Genomic DNA, 10,966 nt, shown 5'->3' on the forward strand with positions numbered 1-10,966 from the left:
GATGTTGTCTCTATTAATTTTCAGAATCACTTATTCCTGAAATAATCTTGAATGTTAATGGATCTGTGGTCTGGCACAGACAGTAACCAAATGCTGGACTGTGACAATGAAGTAACTGGATGCTATTATGTGGCTCTGAATTCTTAACTCTTTACTGCTGACTCACTTTCTGGCCTCAGAGAAACTGTACAGACTGTTTCCTTTCATACAGAAGGAATGCCTTCTTTCATCTTTTACCGAAGCTGCAAAAGATTACAGAGTATGGGAGATAGAAGGCTTTGGCAATCTCTGGTTTTCACAAAATATAGTAAGGGATCAAGGACCTCTTATTCTTATAGTGCCTCAAGGAAACTCCCTGCAGTTGTTTATCTGCAGATACAGTAGTATATATTTGATTGCAGGGAAATATGAATTTAGTGAAATATTAGATTTGTCTAGTTCAGGATTAATTTAGTCTTCAAAAGGAGTAGCATGTAAGTGTGATCAGTCTAGCATACTTGTATCTTTTTGCAGAGCTTGACTATTGAGCAGTCCACTTCTGTGGGAAAACCGAAATCTGACTTCTGCAAAAGCACAAAACAGCACTGGGTTTAGTGGGAAAGTTTTGGCAGTGGGAGGTAAGGGAGTGCTGTGGGGGTGACCTCTGTGGGTAGAGACCTGGGGTGTCTGGTCTCTGTACCTGCTTCCAGCTGGCTCCAAAATGAACCCACCATTGCCCAAAGCTGAGCTCTTCAGTCAGTTTGGTGCTGCCTTGGTGAAAACACATTTAGGAAAGGGTAAAAATGCTGTGCAACAGCTGTGAGACAGGACTAGAAAAATGTGAGAGAAACAACTCTGTAGAGAGCAAGGTCAGAAAAGGAGGGGAGGAGGTGCTCCAGGTGCTGGAGCAGAGGTTCCCCTGCAGCCTGTGGTACAGACCATGGTGAGACAGGCTGTACCCCTGCAGCCCATGGAGGTATGTGCTGGAGCAGATACCTGCCTGCAGTCTATGGAGGACCTAATGCCACAACAGGTGGGCATGCCTTGAAGGAAGCTGCAGCCCATGGAGAACCCATGCAGGAGCAGGCTCCTAGCAGAGAGGAGCCCACACGGGAGCAGTTTGTCTGGCAGGACCTGTGGGGACCCACTGGGGCAGTCTGTTCCCGAAGGGCTGCACCCTGGGGAGAGGATGCCTATGCCTCTGTGCCATTTGGGGCACAGAGGAGGTAGAAAAGTCAGGAATAAAGGAGTGAAGTTGAGCTTAGGAAGGATGGGGGAGGGCAGGAAGGGAAAGAGAAGGTAGTTTTAGTTTTGTCTTTGTTTCTTGCTATCCTGTTCTATTTTTTATTGACAATAAATTATATTAAATCTTCCCTGAGCTGAGCCTCTCTAGGTGGTGTCAGTAACAGGTGAGTGAGCTTCTTTTCTTTATCTCAACCCGTAAGCTTTTTAATCTTGTTTTCTCCCCATGTCCTCTTGAGGAGATGGAATGAGAGGGAGGCTGGTAGCCAAGGTCAACCCACCACAAACACAAAGTAAAAATAAGCAAAAACCAAGCTGTTAGTGCTATAAGTGACCAGTAAACTTGGAAACAAAAGTTTTGGAGTGGTTTCTGGATGGCTTTTGCAGGCCAAGGTCAATGTTTTCAGTTGTCGTGATACAAACTGTTTACTAACCTCAATCTCAAGCATGGTTTATCTAAGGTCACGCATCAGTCTGAATCATTTACTGAGGGCCCCACTTCTAATGTATTCCTGGTTAGGAGTATTTATTAATAAATATTAATTATCACCTGAAGGAGAACATTGAAATAATAAGTTGTTCTATGAAATGGCTAATGAAATGTAACACTAGAAATACAGTATGTCTTAAGAGACTCCAGAATCAGGATAATGCATTCTGTGCAGCTCCAACATAAAAGGTTATTTATCAGTTTTCTATAAATTCTGCTTAAATAATTAGCATATAATATGTATAGATTAGGATTTTTTTAAGTAGTCATCAAATCAGTGAATCAAATAGGTTGGAAAGACCTTTAAGATCACCAAGTCCAACCAGGACCACCCCAGGACTGCCAAGACAAGAGGTAATTACAGTGACAGGGTGGTTGTGATTCTGTTGTGTGGTTAAAAAAAACAAACGAAAGCTTAGTCAGTCTATTATAGATCCACAGAAATCTCAGATGTATAAGAAGTCCTTTAAAGTCCTAAAGTTAGGTATAATTATTTCTGACACATTTTGTAATTAAACCATTAAGTTCATAATCCTTTATGTTGAAAGCACTTCTAATTACAAACCATTTTCCCTTGCACAGGTACAAAACTTGGTTTGCTGCTGCTCTTTATTAAGTAGTATTTTTGAATGCTCTTCTCCTACCTCAGAATCAGGAAAGAATAAGCAAGAAAACAATAAATGGTATTATTCAAATATAAGGACTACTGATTTATTATTGAGCTAGACAAACTCAAGTCTAAGTACTTTCTGTTTTATTCCTGAAAAGTTGAAGTGCAAGTGGCATAATTTCAGTGATTTCTATACCAAGTGTGCTTAATTTAGGCACTCTCCCACTTACAGCTTTCCTGTTTTCTTGCCCACTTAGGGAAGTTGCATAGAAAAGCTGCTACAGCAGTTGCAGAATGGTGTTCTGATCCCTGAGTGATCATGCTTTCCAAATCAAAATCACTAACTTCTAGAATAACTGATGTATTTCCAGAGACAATTTTTATTCAGAGACTCTGAATACCTGAAATCACAGACTACTTAATAATAGCTGCAAATAGCCAGCTACTCCAGTCTCCCAGAAAAGCCATTTCATCTTTGGATGAGATGATCAAAGTAGTTCTCCTTACAAGAATATCCTTCAAACTGCATTAAGATCAGAATTTCATCTAGGTAAGAAAGTACAATCTCTAATAGTTTCACCTTTGTGACCACTGAATTCAGTATACAATTCTCTCAATTCCTCCTACTCTCATTTGGCCCTGACATGGTACCCTGTTTAGTTTTCACAAGTTGTGATCAGTGAAAAGAAAGCAGATGTTGTCACTAGCAGCATAAGCAATGACTAAAAGCAGTAGAAATCCGGTGGATGAAAGTCACTTATGTTTCCATGGCTTCTACCTTTGCAAAGGATAAGGATTTTCGTGGTTGGTTGGTCTTTTTGTGTGTGTGATTTGGGGTGTTTTTTGGTTGGTTGGTTTTGAGATTTTGGGGTTTGGGTTTTTTTATTTTATTTTCCCAGAAAATTCCTACATTCTGGTTTTCACTTGGAAGCTCCCACCATTTTTTGCACTGCTCTTGTTTTCTGTTCTGTTATCTAAACCTTTCTCTATGTCTGATGCCATTATCTAGATGTCATCAGCTTCAAGTACTCAGTTCCTTCTGCTATTTTTATACACCTTGCTCTGGTGAGTCCTTTACATATGCAACTTTTTGTGTTACTCCTCTTGTGCCTTTCCATCACCTTTTCCAGATTCTCAACATTCAAACTAAAAATACCTAATGACTGAGGAAAAGGGTGGGAGGTGTATAAACAAATGGAAATTTAAAAAAAGGATATTTATATCTGTCTTTATCTGTATTTCATATTAAGTTTTTTTATATAGAAATTGTCAGCCTCGTTTTTTGTAGCACTTATGGCATAGCTGTCTTCCATACTAACAAAGCTGCTGTCCTGAGATAAAAAGCTTTTGCTTAGAGTTTCACTCTATTCCTGACATATCATACAGGCCACACATATATAAAGTCCCTATTCAGTACGGAGACAGGTCACCACAATGAATTTGTTTTACACAACAGGGATGTATCTCTCTGCAAATCTTCTATACACAGGCAACAACTGGATTTCTATACTCTTCCTGCAAAACAGTGGCATTCAGTTGTGCAGTCCACATACACTGTGACCCCATATCCTCCTGCATTCTGGTACACTGTTTAACAAACGGACCATGAAATGGATTATTCACTGTGGGTGAGCAGTGGGTTGAGTCCTGGCCAGGGGCCAAACTGACCTCTTACATTCTTAGCATTCATAAGCCTTTAAATCATTAATACGGTAATACTGCTAATAGGCTGCAGTGAGGCAACAGTGAGGTACGCCCTCAGTCTCACTGCTGCAAAGTGTGTTTTCTGTGTATAAATGTTGTCTTACCCTCCAAATTCCCAACCAGTAGTTCTTGGAGTGTCCTGCTCAGAGGGGGATGCTCCAGGTGCTTTTGTGCATTCAGTACCAGACCACATTCCTTCAGCAGCTGTACTCACCCACACTGGACAGTGCTGCAGGCTGCATTGTTAAAATAAGCCAGGCTTTGTCCAGTCCTAGCTCTGCTGTGCTGTTTGTCCTTGGCCTGATGGACTTTGCCAGGAATGGTGCTCTGCTCCTTACAAATGTAATCCGAGGGAATAATTTCTGAAGCAAGCTAGAAGCAGGATGCTGACTTTGTTTGGACATATGTAACAGATGAGTAGCATCTATGCTGGTGAGAAAAGTGTGACAGCCAGGAGCCACTCATGACCCAAAAAAAGGGGTAAGGAAGAAACCTGTGACTCACCTGTGAAACTTCAGATCTGACCACAGCAAAATCTAATTTATTTTAGCTCCAAAACTACTCTTATAAGTGTTTCTCACCATGAGAAGGACAGATGAATCACTTCTTTTACCTGGAAAGTTACATGTTTCATTTCAAATACATGCTTTGCTTAGTAAATATTAAATAACTGACAGTCTAGACAGGATAGCAACACTTTGTCTTAGAAGTCTATTATGTGCTCTTTTTTTCCCAGAGAATAAAACCATGGGAAGTTAGTTTGTGTAATAAAATCGGCACTTACCCTTTCTCCCCTTCTGTGCTACAGATAACCATCCTCTTACAGCTGTTACCCTTGTATACAGATAATGGAGAGTATACATTCCACCTAAAGTTTGTTTTCACTCTGCCCTTCAAACAGATCAGTTCCCAAAAATCTCTGGTGTGCAGAGAGGCTGAACAGTTGAATGCAGCTAAATTCCTGCCTTAATTTTGTATTCCCATGCTCTAGGTTGTAGCTGTCAGAAAACATTAACCTAGATATTTTACTGACTGTTGAATACACAGTGCAGCCCATTCTCTGGCTCTGTTTGTTTATGTAGCTAAGTGACCTATTAGAATGGAAGTTAAAAACATAGCCACACCAAACACACATTCTGCCTGACAAAACAGGCAGGTACATGTCTTTCTCTTCTCCAGCTGCTACAGCTGTTGCATAAAAATCACTATTTCCAACTCTGCAAAAAGCCCTGGATGAGTTATTCTTAGCATTGAGCCTAAGCACAGGAAGAAAGAAAGGGCTAAAAGAAAATTTTTATTTCCAAAGGACAAAAAATGTGTTCCAAATCAAAAGACAAAAAATGCTGGTAAGTGCATAGGTAACTGAACTCAAACATTAATATTCAGGGTTGGAGTAACAGTGATTTTCCATTAATCTTGTCAAACAGTCAGAAAAGTGTATGAAAATGCAGCTAAAACCTCTTTTTGATGAGATGGTGGAATCCCTCCAGTGGTGCTTCATGATCTCTCAATCAGACATTTCACCCCTAAATATATTTACCTCTGACCTGATGTGGGGACCTCTGCTTTACCATTACAAATTTCAGACCACATCTTGTGGGCTAAAAAACAAACACCAGCATTATTTCCACTTACAGCTACAGTTGTAAAGCAATCAGGTGAGCAGCATTAAACCAACCTCCCCTGAATACTATGTCTGAGCACAGGTGTCAATTAGTGACACCACGGCTTTCACAGCAACAGACTTGGAACATTGCAACAGTAGAGGGGGGAACACTAGTTTTATATGATTTGAAAACCATATGGAACACTGTGGCTTTTCTAGTCAAAATAATTAGCTGCAAAACACCTGATAAGTGTGTTTACTGGCATTAGCCTTGTTAAACTGTATGCTTTTTTGTGTGTGTCTTGCTGTCTCCACCTTTTAGAAGGCTTGACCATGCTGTGAGGTTCTTGAGCTGTTTCTAGGTTCTTCTGCAGCTGCAACATCTCTGCAACTCATGTGCCTCTAATGGTTTTGTCACAAGAGGCTGGTGGATTGAAAAGGAAGTAGTGGTGAAGATACATGGGCTCACACTTGCACAGAGCATGATTTCCCATGCTTTGTTTCCTCAGGAAACCAGGCAAAAAAAAAAACAAACCCAAACCAAACCAAAATCAAATCTGAACCATTTTAAGATTATTTATTTTTTTCTCCTTAGCTTGTATGAAAAACTCTCAGACTAAAGAGAACAGAAAGGAATAACACAGACCCCACAACCTTCCTCCTAAAGGTGTCTGTGGGGTTAGTAACATTTACTAGCCCACTACAAGCTGTCAGAGTGAATCCACCATGTGGATTGTATTTATTGCTTTGGTAGTTAATGTAAGTGTCAACAAGATTTATAATACTAGATAGATCCTTGTTGATATTCTTATGTATCAAATAGCACATATTTATCATTCTGAAAAGGAAAACAGCAGCTATGTTAACTGTTCTGCTATGACATGAATTTCTCTCCAGTCCTTAAAAACTCCAGTAAATAGATATAGTCCTAGCAACAACCCCGATATAAACACAAATGTGTTTCCTGAAAAGCAGGAAGCAGCTTAACAATCATATCATATGACTAGCTAAATGCAGAAGAACTTTGCTGGGGTTTTTCCAGGGCATTAAAGCAAATTTCCATGTGACTTTGTGGGAGATGACTGTTGCTTGGGCTACTGTAACTGGAAAATCCTTTTACTCTGTAGCATGGACACCTTACACATTTTGTCCTGCCCATGAAATTCATCATCTTGTAGATATCCATTTCTATTTTAGCTGTTGCAAGAGCAAGGAGTATGTGAGAAAAGCTGAAGACAAGAACACCAGAGGCTCTGCAACAGCACATGGTCTCATCAGTTTGTATGGACCATTTATGTATACAGCTTTCTCAAGGCAGCTAGATCTTGCACAGAAGCACGATGAGTATTTCATTTGCTGCAGTCAGATTTTGCTTAAACCACATCTTCTCTATCATAAAGGATTATGCCACTCCCTAAAATGCAAGCATTAACCTCTTTTACTATTCAATCTTTCGCTTCCGCACCTGGGAGCAAGAGATACTTTGAGAATATGTCATGTAAATTGACTGTTCAAGAGGCTGTCTGGAGCACAAGTTTGCAAAGTTGAGCTGATAGTTTGCAGCTATTGTGACACCTTATTGATTTTTCACATTGAATATAATGGTCTTCCCCCCCCCCCCAAGAAGTGGAGTTAAAATTGCACAAGCAAGGGGGGGAGAGAAGGGAAGGGAGTAAATTTGCAAGTGAAAGCTTAAGAAAATGTTCTTCCTATTTTGTGCATGATGAAAAAAGGCACACTCTAGATATTAAATTAGCCTCTGAAATGAATGGGAAGAAAGAAAAAGACAGTGAGGTATGAAGGTTAGAAGCCAATTTATGTTATAGGTATCTGAGAAAGAGACTACACAGCCAAATACAACAAGTTAAAATTCATTGTGCAGAATTTACGGTGTGTCCCTATGCTAATCTGTTTATAGAATGAATCTTATGGACTCAGACAGATGAAGCACCTAGAGAGAAACCTTTAAATGCATTTAGGTGCCTTAAATTTCCAAGAGGTGTTTAGTGGGGCTTTAAAACACATCCAGGAGTAATCTACAGCAGTCAAGTACATGGTAAGATTTTAAAACACCTAAGTGCCTTTAAAATCTCAGACCAAGCCTGTGGGGACTCAAAGTGACTGTGTAGACTTTTGTAGACACAGGTTATAATGGCACCTACACCTCCCATGTCAGCTGAGCTGCTCAGTAAACACAAACATAGATGAAAAGGATTTGAAGGTACATTTACAGTCAATGACCAACAAATGGGTGTTGCTTCTTTACAGATTACTAGGGATAAAACACAGAGAAGCTGAAGATTGATTCAGATGTGACTGAATATTAGAACATACTTATGTAGCTATAAAATGTGTACAAGTGAAATGCAAATTTGTTGGGTAAACTGTTTTTCACCTGCATCATGCATACAGTTCTGCAGTCTTACACGTATTTCAGTGGGTTACTTTGGACACGTGGGAAACTGGCTGAAGTTCTAGTGTCTAAACAGTGTTTGACCAACTGCTACTCCCAAACAGTAGACAAGCCTTCCAAACATGACTCACACTGGTAGTGCAACCCATATAGCTTTTCAGGAGGCACAAAGGCTCTACTACAATACACTCTCATTGCTTCTTTTACCTCCTCACTTTCCTTCCTCTGTCCATTTTTCCTTCTAACACTTACTCTCAAAATATAATTTGATTCAGATGATCAAACAGGTTTGATCTACTCCTGGATTATGTGATCCAAGGTTTACCTCCATGAACACAAAGGAAAGCAGGCAGGTGGGGGAACCCCAACAACATACCCAGGGAGAAAGAGCCCCTGACCTGGCTCCACCCAAAGAGGGATCAGACCATGGGACAGGTTTGACACCCGTCACTACCATTCAGTAGGAGAGGCTTCATGGATCACTGTATGGAGAAGGGTTACTGCTTCCAGAGGTATGGGATGCTTTAGGGAATGGAGAGGAAGAGAGTCTTTGAGACTGTGCAAGAAGACTTTTGGGATGTTTAAAGAAAGACTCAAAGGTGGGGAAAATTTCTTGGGAAGAAAGGTGTTTTGGTATTGATACGGGGGCTAAAACGGTCTGGTTGGATGTAAAGAGGTTGCTGCTCAGCACCTCTATCTGGCTATGCTTTGCACCTGATCAGCTCAGTCTGGCTTTTCTTATTAAACTGCATTTTAATTATTTTCCTGGGTGGGAGGAGGGGTGTCTATATTCTGTGTACATATGTGTGTATGGTGGTTTGAGTGCCAGCAATTAGAGGTGGGGGCCACAAGTCATAGGGGCCTGTGTGTCTGTGATGGAGCAACTGGAGAGACCAGAGTGCAGGCACACTGTGTGGATCTGTATGTCAGTGTGTGGTCACTACTAAACATCAAGCCAGGCGAGCTAGAGAGTAGGGTTAGAAGCCTGGGACTCAAATCTGGGAGAGGATCTGTGAGGTGGCTTGTGGAGGGATCAGGGCATTCAAAACACCAACTGAGGAGGCTGTGGTGGGATCTGGGTGTCAGCTACTAGTAAAGTTACAGTCTGGACCAGCAACCTCAGAAAGTTGTTTGCCTGTTTGCATCTCTGCATGACACAACTTGGGATCCAAGGCCAGCTACTGAATAGGCTGAGTGTCCTAAGATCAGATAATGGATAAGTGAGCCATATTCTGCGTGTGTGTGTGTGTGTCTGTAGGTCTGAATACCAACAACTGGAATGGAGCTGTGGGCCTCTGGGGTTAACACTTCCACGTGTCAGCAAGTGGGAAGACCTGGGATCCAGGGTCAGCCACTGAATGGGAAGTCTAAGACATCCTTGCCATCTACTGAGGGGTCTATATTTTGTGGATGTATATGAATACATATTTTCCATTAATGGACCTCTGATCAGCCAGAAAGGGGATGAGGATGAGGCTATTAGTGCCATTTGTGTTTGCATGACCACTGTGTTTTCTGCCTGTGTTGCCAGTGATGTGTGTAATATATGTGTGTGTGAGGGTGTTTTTATGCATATGTGTGTGCATGTGCTTGTGCATGTGCCTATTGGGAGCACAGACTCACCACTAGCTGGACCTAGGAACTAACTGAATTAAAAAAAATGTTCGTAACACGCAAGTTAATGCCAAGCAAAACCATAAAACAGTAAAAAGTGTGCGCTTGCAGCCTAGAAAGCCAACAGCATCCTGGGCTACATCAAGAGGAGTGTGACCAGCAGGTTGAAGGACATGACCCTGCCCCTCTGCTCTGCTCTCCTGAGACCTCACCTGGAGTATTGTGTGCAGTTCTGGTGCCCTCGACATAAAAAGGACATGGAACTGTTGGAACAAGTCCAGAGGAGGGCCACGAGGATGATCAGGGGACTGGAGCACCTCCCATATGAAGACAGGCTGAGAAAGTTGGGGCTGTTCAGCCTGGAGAAGAGGTTGGACAATGCTTTCGGTGACATGGTTTAGTGTGAGGTGTCCCTGCCTATGGCAGGGGGGTTGGAACTAGATGATCTTAAGGTCCTTTCCAACCCTAACTATTCTATGATTCTATGATTCTGAAAGGAAGAATTTGCAAAGCATGGGAAAGCCAGGCCTGGAAGGCATATTCAAGGACACATAGATACAAGCAAAGCCCAAGATGACCTCACTAACGAGGCTACTGAATAAATGGCTTGTTCATGGATTTCTTCCAAAAATGCAAATCACACAAAGAAGGACATTTATTTCAAGTCCTTCAGCACAGAAAAAGGCACATAGTATCCAGTCCTGGCTGGTGGCTGCTTGCAAGGCAAACAGTGATCCTCCAGCTGCTTCCCTGATGTCAGACATTTGACTCAGCCTAGCATGGTGTGTGGGAGCTGTTTGGAGGTCACTTGCAAGAAGCTGCTAGCTCTGATGAAAAATATCTATAACATCGGTCATGTCACAGCAATGTGAGGACTGGCAGGAGGTAGCCTCCCAGCCTAAGTACAGATTTGGGGTTATTTACCAATTGCTTACCTTAACTGTGTTCAAGATGTAGACAGCACACAGGATTACTCTGCAGGAGGGTCCCAGATGGATCACTTTTGATCGAGTAGGTAATGAGGTTCTGCAACACTGGCCTCAGGGCTGCTCCTGCACAACAGCAGAGGTGTGGTCAAGCAGTAAAGATGTGCATGGACAGATGAATGCCTCCCACCAGGGCTATGTATCAGAACAGGCTATTTAGGCAATGGCATCCCTCAGAAGAGTCACACTGGCACTAAAACAGACAGCTTTCCTCTACCTGGGAAACCTTGCGACAGCTGCCTAACAGGATCAGGAGAGTCAGCAGCTGTGGGAGCTTGTTGACTTGCTGGAGGGGAAGGAAAATCTTCCTTTTCATTACAAA

This window comes from Melopsittacus undulatus, chromosome 1 (assembly GCF_012275295.1).
Source record: "Melopsittacus undulatus isolate bMelUnd1 chromosome 1, bMelUnd1.mat.Z, whole genome shotgun sequence".
NCBI classification, from domain to species: Eukaryota; Metazoa; Chordata; class Aves; order Psittaciformes; family Psittaculidae; genus Melopsittacus; species Melopsittacus undulatus.